The sequence below is a fragment of the Canis lupus genome, chromosome 14 (assembly GCF_048164855.1).
Source record: "Canis lupus baileyi chromosome 14, mCanLup2.hap1, whole genome shotgun sequence".
Classification (NCBI taxonomy): domain Eukaryota; kingdom Metazoa; phylum Chordata; class Mammalia; order Carnivora; family Canidae; genus Canis; species Canis lupus.
This window is the reverse complement of record NC_132851.1, coordinates 23,907,339-23,921,721: the sequence shown is the minus strand read 5'-3', so window position 1 is coordinate 23,921,721 and position 14,383 is coordinate 23,907,339. Positions and strand designations below refer to the sequence as shown.

The following is a 14,383-nucleotide window of genomic DNA, read 5'->3' as shown; positions in this document are numbered from 1 at the left end:
TCTAAAAAACAAAACAAATCAACAAACAAGACAAAACAGAAACAGACTCATAGATACAGGTAACTGTTGGTTACCAGAGGGAGAAAGTTTTGGGGAATGGGTAACATGGATGAAGGGGAATAAGAGAAACAAAGTTCCAGTCATAAAATAAGGAAGTCAATGGGTTGTAATGTACAACATAGGAAATATAGTCAGCAATATTGTAATGACTTTGTATTGTGACAAATGGTAACTAGACTTTTGGTGGGGATCGTTTTGTAGTGTATAAAAATATTGAGTCACTATGATATACACCTAAAACTAATAAGCTATTGTATGCCAATTATATTTCAATGGAAAAAAAATAATCTAATTATAAATGCACTAAAATGTCTTAACTTTTTTTTTTAAGATTTTATTTATTTATTCATGAAAGACACAGAGAGAGAGATAGAGACATAGGCAGAGGGAGAAGCGGGCTCCCTGCAGGGAGCCCGACATGGGACTCCATCCCAGGACTCCAGGATCATGCCCTGAGCTAAAGGTAGATGCTCAACCAGGCATCCCCAAATTTCTTAACTTTCTATTCTTACATCCCACATCCATTGTTAGACACAAGCACAAAGAGAGAGAGAGAGAAATATTACCTGTTTTTAAAGTCTTTTAATATGTCCAGATTTCTTCATTTACATACCATTGGGAACTCCTCATGGGTATTACAAATAATGCTAAATATAAATCCCCATATTTCTTTGATTACAAAAAATTAAATTATATCAATAGCACAGTAATCAATATTTTTTAAATGACATAAACCTTATTTAAGTCTACTGAGAATTTGATCTCTTGGAATTAGTGGAAAATACTTTAAGAGAGCAAGAGTCCAGGGGACGCCTGGATGGCTCCATTAGTTAAGCATCTGCCTTCCGATAGAGTCACAATCCCAGTGTCCTGGGATCAAGCCAGGCAACCGGATCCCTGCTCAATAGGCAGTCTTTCTCCCTCTCCCACTTCCCCTGTTTGTGTGCCCTCTCTCTCTCTTTCTTTCTCTCTCTCTCTCTCTCTCTCTCTGTCTCTCTCTGTCAAATAAATAAAATCTTTTTTTAAGAAAGAGTTCTGAAATAAAACACTTATTTTGAAATAAACCCAGATCTGTTACCTATTTAAAAATAAAAATGTGGGATCCCTGGGTGGCTCAGTGGTTTGGCGCCTGCCTTCGGCCCAGAACGTGATCCTGGAGACCTGGGATCGAGTCCCATGTCAATCTTCTGCATGGAGCCTGCTTCTTCCTCTGTGTCTTTGCCTCTCTTTCTCTCTCTCTCTCTCTCTATCTCATGAATGAATAAATAAAAATCTTTATAAATAAATAAATAAATAAATAAATAAATAAATAAATAAAAATAAAAATGTGAAAAATTTCATAGCATTGGACCCCCATTCCCCCACCAGTCAGTGAAGCCAAGGACAGGTAATCTGGCTTAAAAAGAATGTGAGCTCTCCTTGGGTCATATTCTTCACTTCTCCCTACCACCTCTGTTACAGAGACTGTCCATTGTGAAAACTATCCCACTTGTGCTTCATTTATTTTGGAGTGGACAAATATTTCTGTATTCTTCTACGATGAAAGTTAAAAAGAAAAGATCAAAAGACCTAGCTCTCTTGCATCATATACTTCAGAAATATTGACATTTGTAACTCCCTAAATATGCCAAACAGAATACCTGCCTCTCTTAAATGTGCTTCCCTGCTTATCTACCTGGAAAAGTTCTCATCCAGACACTGTTACTGGAACACTAAAGAATCAGGAGGTAGGGATGGAGAATCAGGAAGGAGCAAGAAAAATGTGGGACCATTTTTCTCTATATTAGGGAGTTTCTAGGATTTTCTTCTGCAAATGATGTAACTTGAGAGTGACAGTGGGTTAGAGAGAGGCAGAGGGATCCTCTCCATACAGCCTGCAAAAGACTGATATTATAATATTTATCTCTAATATCAAAAATAATGTATTTCTGCCATCTGAAGTCCTTCTGTGTTTAGAACATTTCTGATGTGGGGGCTCCCGGGTGGCTCAGTGGTTGAGCATCTGCCTTCAGCCCAGGGCGTGATCCTGGAATCCCGGGATCGAGTCCCATGTCGGGCTCCCTGCATGGAGCCTGCTTCTCCCTCTGCCTGTGTCTCTGCCTCGCTCTCTGCTTCTCGTGAATAAATAAATAAATTTTCAAAAAAAAAGGGGGGGGATCCCTGGGTAGCTCAGCGGTTTAGCGCCTGCCTTTCTGTCCAGGGCGTGATCCTGGAGTCCCGGGATCAAGTCCCATGTCAGGCTCCCTGCATGGAGCCAGCTTCTCCCTCTGCCTGTGTCTCTGCCTCTCTCTCTCTCTCTCTCTCTCTCTCTCTCTCTCTCTCTGTCTCTCATGAATAAATAAATAAAATCTTTAAAAAAAAAAAAAAACATTCCTGATTGGAAATGAACATTCCAATATCAAGCCACGCAACTGAAGTACTGACCCATTGTGATAGTTTAAGTGTCCACTAGGGGTTGATCTCACACAACATTTCTATATCTAAAACCTGAAGATTCTTTGCTTCTTCATTTCTATTGACTTTTTAAAAAATTTTTTATTTAAATTCAATTTAGTTAACATAGAGTGTATTATTAGTTTTAGAGGTAGAATTTAGTGATTCATCGGTTGCATAGCACACCCAGTGCTCATTCCATTACATGCCCTCCTAATGCCCATCATCCAGATGGCACCCATCTCCCCTCCAGCAACCTTCAGTTTGCTTCCTAGAGTTCAGCATCTCTTATGATTTGCCTCCTTCTCTGTTTTTATCTTATTTTATTTTTCCTTCCCTTCCTCTGTGTTCATCTGTGTTCTTTCTTAAATTCCACATATGAGTGAAATCATATGGTATTTGTCTTTGACTGACGTATTTCATTTTGCATAATACCCTCTAGTTCAATTCACGTCATTGCAAATAGCAAGACTTCATTCTTTTGATGGCTGATATATATATATATATATATATATATATATATATATATATATATATATATATATCTCACATCTTCTTTATCCATTCATTTGTCAATGGACATCTGGCTTTTTCCATATCTTGGCTATTGCGGACATTGCTGCTATAATATTAAGGTGCATATGCCCCTTTGTTATCCAAATCAATCTCTCAGGCCTTAAAATTTTTGAAATTCTTCATTTACTGGAGCTTTGTCTCCCATTTCTGTTAGCACCAAATACTGTCAGTTCTTTCTTGGTCATTGATATAGTTAGGACTACAGGACAGTAGTCCATCTGAGGTTTGCACAATCTCAAGGTGACCATTGAGCCTAAAGGTTTCTGCTTCTTGGCAGGCCAGGTAAACCAGATAAGTCCATCAGCTACAAAGCATAATTTATCCTTAATTGAAAGTATTTTCATAGTGTCCATGATGAGGAGTAAAATCACATTTTGAGTGAATGGGATTTGTGAATTCCCTGGTTGCTATTCAATTCTATTTTGTAAAAGAGGTGGGACTAGCTGGAAAAATAAAGAGGGTTGAGCTTCTGAAAGCCTATGGAAGTGAGGAGGCATCTGGAGGTTCTTATCATTTTTCATCCCCATTACTTCATCAAATAACTTCATTGAAGTAGGTGGATAATATACAGAAGAAAATATTTCAATGTCAGATTTAAAAAAAAAAAAAAAAGAGGAAGAGGGTAGTCTTAGGAGAATGAGAATGACCTGAGAAGATTTTAAAATTTCCAATGCTGAGGCTCCATACCAGATCAATTTCATCAGAATTCCTCAGTTGGAAGCCAGGGAATTCAATGCACAGCAAGGGTTGGTAACCACTTATCAGACCCTTTTCTTTGGGCCTCAGGTACTCAATAAGCATTTACTGAATTTGTAAAAATGAAGAAATTGAACATAGATGACTTCTAATATTCATTCTAACTCTATAACACAAAAATTCCATGGCCAACTAAAATAATTTTTTCATATGCAAAATAATTCCCCCAGTCTGCCCCAGGATTTTTTTTTTTTTGAGATTTATTTATTTATTTATTTGAGAAAGAGAGAGAGCACACAAGTGGGGTGGGGTGAGGGACAGAGAGAGAGAGGATAGAGAGAAAATCGTAAGCAGACTCCTCACTGAGCATGGAACCTGACATGGGGCTTGATCCCAGGATCCTGAGATCATGACCCCAGTGGAAACAAGACTCAGTCACTTTAATGACAGCCACCCTCGCACCCCTGCCCCAGGCTTTTTTGTAAAGAAATACAGAAACAGGGATCCCTGGGTGGCACAGCGGTTTAGCGCCTGCCTTTGGCCCAGGGTGCGATCCTGGAGACCCGGGATCGAGTCCCACGTCTGACTCCCGGTGCATGGAGCCTGCTTCTCCCTCTGCCTGTGTCTCTGCCTCTCTCTCTCTCTCTCTCTTTATCATAAATAAATAAAAATTAAAAAAAGAAATACAGAAACATCTATTTCACATTCATGTAGATCAAGGAAATCATTTCTCTACTGCTTGATAACTGTTGAGAGATCCCTGAGAAAAATAAAGAATTACACACTATTGGATCAGTAGGAATTATCTGAGTTCATATTACACATAAGACATTGATCTAGCTCAGATCTGTTTAGCTTATTTGGGTGCATTGTCACAGTGGCTTAAACTTGGCTGAAATGAAATATTTTGTGTTTCCTTCTACATTATGTCATCCAAACTTTATACCTTTAGCAACACATAATCTCTTGCCTATCTGACAAGAAATAAGAGTTTATGTACTAGTATAGACTGTGATCATGGATTAATTCACATATAGTGGGATTACTTCATAACCTATATTAATGACATTTGAGTGAGAGATAGGATACTTTCTTGGCTACAACTACAACTGATCCCAGAACAATATAAATTAGCTATTTCTTGGCCCAGGTCTTTGTAAATATTTGTTCTCTCACTTTGCAGAAATGTGGAATTGTCTTTCTTTCATAATTCATGAAGATATAGTTAAATGTGGTTAGTGATATGTCTTTTTAGACTTGGTATACCTTAATACATAGTGATTCTTTTCTTTCTTTCTTTCTTTCTTTCTTTCTTTCTTTCTTTCTTTCTTTCTTTCTTTCTTTTTTTAGTAGGAAACCAGCTGAACCATGTACCTGGTAAAAGGTAGGCTCTGAGAAAGCAAAATATCAGGAAAAAATTAACTAAAAAGCCAACATCATCCTTTTGCCTTTGAAGAGATAAGGATTATTACAAAGAAATGCAAAAAGAAAGTCAAGGTTCACCATTGGAAATAAAAAATAGGATTTTTTAGTCTGAACAAGAGAGTAGTCTTGAAAGCCAGGCTTGGTTGAGAAAAGTTTTCTAAATCATTTTAATTCCCACTGGCATATCTTGAGGAGAAACAGAGGGAGAAAATGAGATCTTCAAGGTAGAACATTTGCTGAATAGAAACTATCCCTCCAGTGAAATGACTGTATTTAATCAGGAAGAGGCTGAATTAAGAGCATCTTTATTAGGAGATTTAAAGCCACACTCCCCACCTCCAGCACTACCCAGTGGGGTGAGGATATGAAGATGATTAAGTCTAACTTTGAACATAAAATAGCTACATTTTCTTTGTCTATATAGTCACATATGAACATACTCATCTCCCAAACAACTGCTGGCTTTAATCTGAGCCACAATTTCTTTTCTCCACATGGCACATAAGAAGGAGCAAGACTGAGTTGGAGAGATTGTCCCTCACTATCTGCCTTTAAGATAGTATCAGTATCCACATGTTAGACTCCTTGGGTAGCAAACAACAGCACGAGGGGAAGCATGGCAGGTTTCCATGGGCCACTGACCAAGTGGAATAAGAAGACTCAAACCAGGATCAGGCCCTGGGCCAACTTACCAAGGACCTGTATCTAAAGGAAACTATGAGAATTCTTTGAAGGATTAAGTTCCTGTGAGATTCCTCACAGAGACAAGATGGCTTCATGGAGTCGATAGATGAAATTAACATGAAAGATTGCTATTATTTCCCAAATGTAAAAGACACACAGGGCAGGTCACAGGTGGGACTAAGAAAATCCCAGAGAAAAATCTCTCACTCTAAATAAGGGAAGAAGATGGGAAGACCACACCCAGATCTTACCACTCTCCTGATTCTTGCAACCCAATGACAGAAATAGAGTTAGCAATTGATTTTGTCTCACTGCCAAATATCGATTTCCAATTCTAGAGAAATACTGATTTAACTAAACGATACATTCTTTCAAGAAAAATATGCTAAGTGCTTTCTATGTGCAAAGGACTCTGCAAAGTATTTGAGGATGGAGATGAATAAAGCATGATCCTTTCCCTTAAATGATTTACAATCTTGTAGGATTGAGAATCCAGGGATTAAATTAATTGATAGAACATAAAAGAGAATACAATGATGAGTACAAGATGATAAAGGGTCTATTGGAGGGAAGTGGTTCTTTTGATTAAGAATTCTGGAGGTGGGCAGCCCTGGTGGCTCAGTGGTTTGGCGCTGCCTTCGGCCCCGGGGTGTGATCTTGGAGACTCGGGATCAAGTCCCGCGACCGGCTCCCTGCATGGAGCCTGCTTCTCTCCCTCTCCCTCTGCCTGTGTCTCTGCCAGTCTCTGTCTGTCTGTCATGAATGAATAAATAAAATCGTTAAAAAAAAAAAAAAAGAAGAATTCTGGAGGTAATCACAGAGGAGGTAGCGTTGTTGCCTGAATTAGATCCTAAGTTATTGGAGGGAAAGGTGTTTTGGCTGGCAAGGGATGATATGGATGATACCATGGAGGCCAGAGCACATTAAAATAAAAAGGATTGAGTGATGCTTTTTCTAGGCCCTGGTGTCAACGATTTAATAACCAGGAAGCCCCATTTGAAAAAAGAGTTGTCCTTCTTTCACTCTTCAATGTTTTATGATATATTAATATATTATGATCATAATATTGATCTTTGTATTTAAAATACTAGTAAACAAAAAAATCAGTTAAATATGAATAAACAAATGGACCTAGTTTATAATCTGTCCTATTTTTATAGAGAATCCCCCTCAAAGAATTCCAAACACCAAGTCAAGGAAAGAGATGTTTAAAGAGATTGAGATAACTTGTAGTTTTCTGCCAAGTATGCAGCCACTGGATTCTAGAAAAATAAGAAGCTAGTTGTTCATTTTGCAAGTAAAACACAAAGGTTTCTCACATATTGCATTAAAAACGATAGCTGGTACAAGCTGGTACTGGGTATTCATTTCTGATATGAGAAACTAGACACACCTGCTATTAACAAAGAATGACACGAACTGTACAATAATACCCAAGAGAACATACCACAGTAGCTTAGTCACCTCATTTCCTCCCGAGGGTAATTATTTCTGGGCTCCTCACTGGAGATACTTTAGAATTCACTAGACCAGAAGTTCTCAACCAGGGGTAGTTTTGTTTCCAGGGGAACATGTGGCAATTTCTGGAGACATTTTTGGTTGTCACGAGTGAAGATACTACTGGCATCTAGTGGGTAGAGGCCAGGAATGCTGTCCTAAAATGCATAAGATAGCCCCCACTATGCATACACCTGCAGAATTATGTGGCCCAAAATGTCAATAATGGCAAAGTTGAGAACTATCTCCCAGACAACAAACCCTCTGGCACAAAAACAAGTACTCAAAAAGCATTTATCTCCAAATTTCAGATTGTGAAATCCCCAATTAGTTCTGAAGATTTTCAGTGAGACCATCATATAGGAATCCACAGTCACCCTAACGATACAGTTGTCAGGGAGAGAGTATGCAAATTCTCATTTGACTATTTACTGAGTGACCTGTGGTTATTTAACTACTTTGTGCCTTAGGTTCCCCATCTGTAAAAGGGTAAAAATAGTAGTAACTATCTCCTAAAGTTGATGTGATGTTTAAGTAAACAAACAAATATAAAGTGCTTAGAATAGGGTCTGGCCCACAGCACTAAATAAATGCATTTTTGTCTTATTATTAATACTTGGCACAAAGAGAAATTTAAAATTTGCATTTATCTGGATCAATTTCCGAAAGTTCAGTCATTTGAATATTATTTCCAAGTATCATCTAAACTACTACTTACTTGACATTTTTCTAAGTTGTCACACCCCACATAATAAACTCTCTGTGTCATTCACACATTTCATGTCTTCATCCTATTGTCCTAATACACATAAAGTAATGCAATGCGATAAGCAAAGTTGTTTTTTGTTTTGTTTTGTTTTGTTTCGTTTTGTTTTGTGGATGTGTTTCACATAAGATCATCTCATGTGCTCCACTGGTAGACATACCACAATCAAAGAGCTGACCCCTTTTTAGTAAACTTCTATCATTCATTTGGCTGCTGAGTGTCTAAACATCTTATGGATCTTACTAGAAGGCAGAGCCCACCTCCCATCAGAGAAGCTATAAATGCCAAATATTCTCCTTCTGCTGCCTTTGCAGCTAAGGCATGAGCAAATGCCTTCAGCTTCAGGGCTCAGACTTGCTCACGCCTGAGTCTGAATCAACAGCTGAGTCTGCATCAAAAGAAGCAGGCATGGTATCCATGGTCTCCGTCTCAACAAGATGAGCTCCCATGGCTACAGGCACATCCAGCCCTAGGAGGGTAAGGTGGTAAAAATGTTCTCACTGGTTCAAGATAATCCAGTATCACATGAATGCCCAGAATTGCCAACTCAAATGCTAGGGAAACTATGTAAGTAATGTAGAAAAGAAACATGAACCCAGTCAGGGAGGTAGTGGGGACTGTGCCAGCCTGGACAACCATACTTCATCTACATGGGCACCTGCTGCTCAGATCCACATGGAGATACAAGCTCTGTGTTACCTGGTCTGATTTTCCAAGAGCAATGGGAATTCAAAGTTTTGTGGAAATCTGATGGGCAACTCATTCAAATGAGTTGAAATTAGATGAAATTAACATGAAAGATTGCTATTACATAAACCCATGGTGTGGGGCAACACTGCTAGGCACATGCCTGTGAGTCAGCTTCGGTTGTCAGGCCACCATACACAAAGCCCAGGGTATTCTTAAACAAGCTCACCTCTTACTGGCTCCCCAGTGAAAGGTTTAATTGAGAGAGAAGTGAAAGTAGCCTCTCCCTACCCCTGCAATATTAGTAAGGCTTCAAGTAGCTAATAATATCAAATAATATCATTAGTAAGAGTATTATTAAGTAGTAATACTATTTAAGTATTAATAAAAAAAGTATTAATAACATTACTGAAAATTATTACTTTTAGACATTAAGTAGTAGTAACGATAATAACTGGCCAATATTAGTAAGACTTTGAAACTTCTAGATTTTTTATAAGCCTTCCAAAGAGAAACATTAATCCCCAAATATAACACCAGTCCATGTCTCTGCTTTTGCTCATGTGTTTAATCTTCCTTTATTAATCCCACTTTGCCTGATGATATCCTACTTTTCCTTCTAAGCTCTGTTTGGAGCCTCCTCTGGAGGTCTTCTCTGATTTCCTCTCCCTTTTCTTCCTCCCCTACTCATTCACCTTAGATTAGGTCCCCCTGGAGCACCATGGGATAATATTCCAGACCTTTAAAATACAATGTCTTAACCCCAATTCTCTAGCCAACAGACGGATAAAGCACATGCTGCCTAAGGGCCCTAGGGGCTGCTGTGAGCACCACACAGGCTGGACCATTCCTGGCCAACCACAGGCCAGCAAGGCATCACCTCCTCCAATACCTCATCTTCTTGGGGGTGGAGAGGCACAGCTGGTCTTTATCATTTATGATGACTACGATCGCTTCTTTGAAGATATGTGCACTCTCATCCCCACTGTCGTGATCAAGGATAGGAGCCCTGCTTTTCATTATGGGGTGAATTGGCTGCCGAGCCACAATCAGAGAAAGCCGCTGTGGACTTGCCATGTTTGTCATTGTCCGACCCTTGGTTTCTGTTGCAGAAGTTGTTGTAGTGGTTTGGGGATATGTTTCCAGAGCAAAGGTGGAAACTGAGGTTGATTGCAGCGTTCAGAAAGTGTGTGAGGCCTACAGTGGAACCAATGTCAAGGCTGCTAGCCTGGGCTGTTGATTACATACAGAGAGAGCTGTATTGTTGTGGACTTCACAGCTATTTAGACTGGGAAAATACGGACTGGTTCAAAGAAACCAAAACACACAGTGTCCCTCTTAGCTGTGCAGAGAGACCACCAGCAGCTGTAAGAGCAGTCTGGCCCACCCTTCAGACCTCTGTGCAGAGGGATGTGAGGCTCTAATTGTAAAGAAGCTATGAGATGTCATGGTGCATGTTATCTGGGCAGTGCTGGCATTTGCAGCAATGCAGCTGCTGAACATGCTGGGTGCATGCATCCCATCTTGCAGGTGGAGTAGAGGTCCTGCTTACTCCTCGTAAGTGCCTCATTACTGGTAAAACCTCTGCATAGTCGAGAACACAAGCCTGAGCTTTTTCCTTGTTCTGATTCAAAAGGCGAATGGAGCAGGCCTGCTGTTGGTGGTGGCCTCTTGAGTTCATTTAGTTAAAGCACATGTGCACAGGTGTTGGACAGAGCAGCGTGGGTCTTCACAGGCCCACCTACTTCCCCACCCACCTATGATTTCCCCTATTCTAGCTGATTTCCATGTCCCTAAGCCCTTAGGGATGGCGGTGTATGTTCTAATTTTGGACCTATTTGAAGGTTGCACAGTGTGGGAGAATCAAAGGATGGCTCAGGCCTGCTCCTGTTACCTCCATGTTGCTGGAGTATCACTGGGTCCTTTCAGTCTTTATGATGGAGAACTCTTGGCCAAAGTTTTCTAGAGAGAGAAGGAGGAAACCAGCTGTGGGCCAGACGGCGCCCCTTGTTATTATCCAATTAAAAAACATACACTGTAGTCCGATAACAAAATGGCTAAAATAGATCTTAGAATCATGCAGTGTGTACTTTGGTTCACCTTCAAAATCAGACCAATCTTTGAAACTAGTGGTTTTTAATCAAATCTGGCTTTAGAGGAAGAATATAGTGTATGCACTACTGTTTTAAGACAATTAAGGTGAGTGTGTGTGTATGTATTTTTGTAAGATTGAGCACGTTCATAATAAGTCTAAACTTTTAGGTTTAAGGTACCCATGGAGATTAGCAGAATAGTATATAGATGTGATCTCTGTTGTAAAGCAAAAAATATAATTCCATAAATGCTGTATCACCCCTCAAAAAGAAAAAGATTGAGTGTCCAGGTGCACACAGGCCTGGCAGCAGGACGGCCTCCATGAAGCACTTTCCCCATTATATAAAATGATGCCTGCGTGTCTCTTCCACAATTGTGCACTCAATGACACCAGTAATGTCTTCATCACCTTTATCTTTAGCATTTTCACAATGACCAGCACACAGTAGGGAAGGAGGTGAGTTTTCTTTGGTTCAGCAGACATTTATAAAACATCTAGTGCTGTTAAGTACAATGAAACATAGGGGTGAATGATAGTACTTTTAAATACCAAAACCATGATTCAATGCAGTACTGTAGCTTTAACAAAAACGTTATATATAAGTCAGAGTTCTCCAAGTAAACAGAACTCATAAAAGATATACATAACACTAATATAGAGTTATTTATTTATTTATTTATTTATTTATTTATTTATTTAGTGTATTAATTGGTTCACACAGTTGTGAAAGCCAAGATGTCCCACAATCTGCCCTCTACAAACTGGAAACTCGGGAAAGCCAGTGGTGTAATTCAGTCCAAATCCAAGGGCCTGAGAATCAGGATCGACACTGGCCAAGGGCCGGAGAAGGTGGACATCTCATTCAAGAAGAGAGAGTAGAAATTTGTCCTTAAAAAAAAAAAAGAAAGAAAGAAATTTGTCCTTCTTTTTCCCCTTCCTATTCTACACCCAACAGATTGGATGATGCCCTCTCACATCAATGAGGGCAGATCTTTGCTCAAGTCTACTGAATCAAACACTAATCTCCTCCAGAAACACCCTTGTAGACACACCCACAAATAATGTTTTTCTAGCCATCTGGGCATCCCCTTAGTCTACTCAAGTTGACAAATCAAATTAATCAGCACACTTTCCAACCCAAGGTGCACTGACTTCTGGCCTTCCTCTCCATTCCAGTTCCCGTGGGCCTCTCAGGCACCTGAATTCTCTTCAGGTACCATGGTATGATCTCACCTTGGCTGATTGTTGTAGACAAAATTCTACCAAAATATAAAAATCTGCAGTGTATGCAATATCTACAATTAGGCACCTGGGGGTTCACTATTGTCAACATTAAGTGATGTCCACATGCCTATTGTAGCTGATTTTTCTACAAGAAGGTTTTTATGTATCTTTTCAGATAAAAATATTCCTTTTAATAGTCTTTATTGTAATAATTAGTTTTAAACACTAGCCTCAGTAGGGCTCCCTCCAATCCCCCAGAATTCCCCTGATGACACTAAATCAATCACAAATGAACATTATTATGTAGAAAAATATTAGAAAAGTTCCATATGGGATTTTTATATTTGTTAGCAGGGAAAAAAAAATGTCTTTTTTCAGTTCTTACCTCCGTTCATTTTGTGCATCTACTTAGCACATAATTATTCTGTCTGTGTGTTCATTTTCTCAGCTAGCTATTAAATATCTTATGGGTACATAGCACCCAGCTAGGTATCTTCAGTCACTGACAATTTAAAAGGTTTCATGTTTTCTTGCCACTTAATGTGTACCCCAAAAGTGAAATGCAAAATTTCAACTTGCTCTTCTCAGGGGGTTGATAATTATGAGTAGAATGAAAAGGGGGAATTTTAAAAACTAAACTCTGGCAAATAAAACAAGTTTCTGTACGTAATTACTAATTACATTCCTTGTAATGCTTGGCTCCCTTGTTACTTTGAGAATTCTATCACTAAAAGTAGTCTTGACGCTCAGAAAGGGTAAGGAAGCCTTAGTTATCCATTAAAAAGTGATGTATTAACCTTTATCACTTCATCCTCTGGCAACTATGCATATTGGTCAGCAGGTGAGCGATTAGCTTCCCGTTCTATTAATTATTTATCCATTATTGCTATGCATGACTTATATTGCAGTTTTCTACAGCCTTTATTTAAAGACAGTTCAGGAATATTCAGGAGGTCTGAAACGCAGGCTGAAAAACGATGTTTTATGGAACTGAAGTACTCTATCTTTTGCCATGTGTATATCATCAAATAAAGCTTATAAAGCTCCTGAGGGGAGCCCACACATGTTGTGATCCTTGAGAGAGCAAAGGGCCTCAGAACAAATAACTTTCAATATGTACCTTTGTAAAAAGTTCAGGTCTTGAAGTCAGCCAGCAAAACAGAGCCAAAAGGCGGGGGGGGGGGGGGGGGGGCAAAGAACTCTTAACTTAGATATCTTAGTCATTGTGTACCCATATAAAATAAAATTTGATTTCTAACATGGAACAGGCTTTAAGATGCCATAAATGTAACAGGAGTCTGAAAATGTGTAGGTCTTGCCTCTTGCTACTGACACTGCTTTGCCCAGAATCATGAAATGAAAAGTCAGAAATAAAAATATTCTTTTGCACATTGGTTAACATAGGCAATGCTAACAAATTAGCAAATTTTTGGAACAAAAACAATTGTTCCAATTTATTGATATTAATACATTTCAGTAAGAAAGGACAAATAAATGGTCCTATCTAGAATCTTAGAATCCAAGTAGTCTTAAGATGGATGGGACTTTAACAAGGTATTGGTCTAACCCCCCTCACTTCACAGTTATAAAAACATAAGCCTATAAAGACAAAAGGACTTTCTAGTCATCAGCTTATTAAAGAGAAGCAGGACAGTGCAGAGTGCCTCGTGGGTGAGGTGGCCAAAGAGTAGCCTTGCGAGCAACTACCTCTCTACCTCAACCCAACCAGGCTGACTCTGAGTGTAATCAAATTTTACACAAATTAAATTAAATGTGCTAATCTTTAAAAATTTAATTAAATAAGAATTTATTTTTCAAATACTTTATTATTAGTTAAAAATTAAAAAATAAAACTATCTGAGAAAAGATTGCTTCTGTTCATGTGATATGTATATTCCTGAAAACCTATGAGTTTAATTTGTGTAAGTGAAATAAATTTTAGACACTTGGCCTGCTTCATATTTCTCTCAGGTGCATTCAGCAGAGTCAACTACTCTCCTTGAAACACTCTCTTGCCTTTCTAGACATCACATTCTTCCAACTTTGCCTTCTCTTCTCTTCTCCTTCCTTCACTGTACTTCCCTCTCTATCCTCACATTCTCCCCTAGTAATCTCAACCTGGCTCCTGACTTACATGCGTGCTATGACTCCAAAGGCGTCTCTAACCCAGGCATCATGCATACATACCCAACTGCAGGCTTGACATCTCCATGTGGGTAACTAATACATCTCACACTAAC

The 14,383-nt window shown here is 39.0% G+C and overlaps 1 long non-coding RNA gene and 1 pseudogene across 1 annotated transcript in view; one reads left to right on the top strand and one right to left on the bottom strand.

Moving 5' to 3' along the window:
• The first annotated feature begins 9,619 nt into the window (after positions 1-9,619).
• On the top strand, positions 9,620-10,385 carry LOC140604355 (tetraspanin-3 pseudogene; annotated as a pseudogene).
• Positions 10,386-11,619: 1,234 nt separating this feature from the next.
• The window catches only part of LOC140603800 (uncharacterized), an 80,367-nt gene continuing 77,603 nt past the window's right edge, over positions 11,620-14,383 (bottom strand). The window contains exon 4 of the long non-coding RNA XR_012006781.1: positions 11,620-11,807. This is a non-coding gene — a long non-coding RNA (uncharacterized lncRNA). The remainder of the gene's footprint in view (positions 11,808-14,383) is intronic.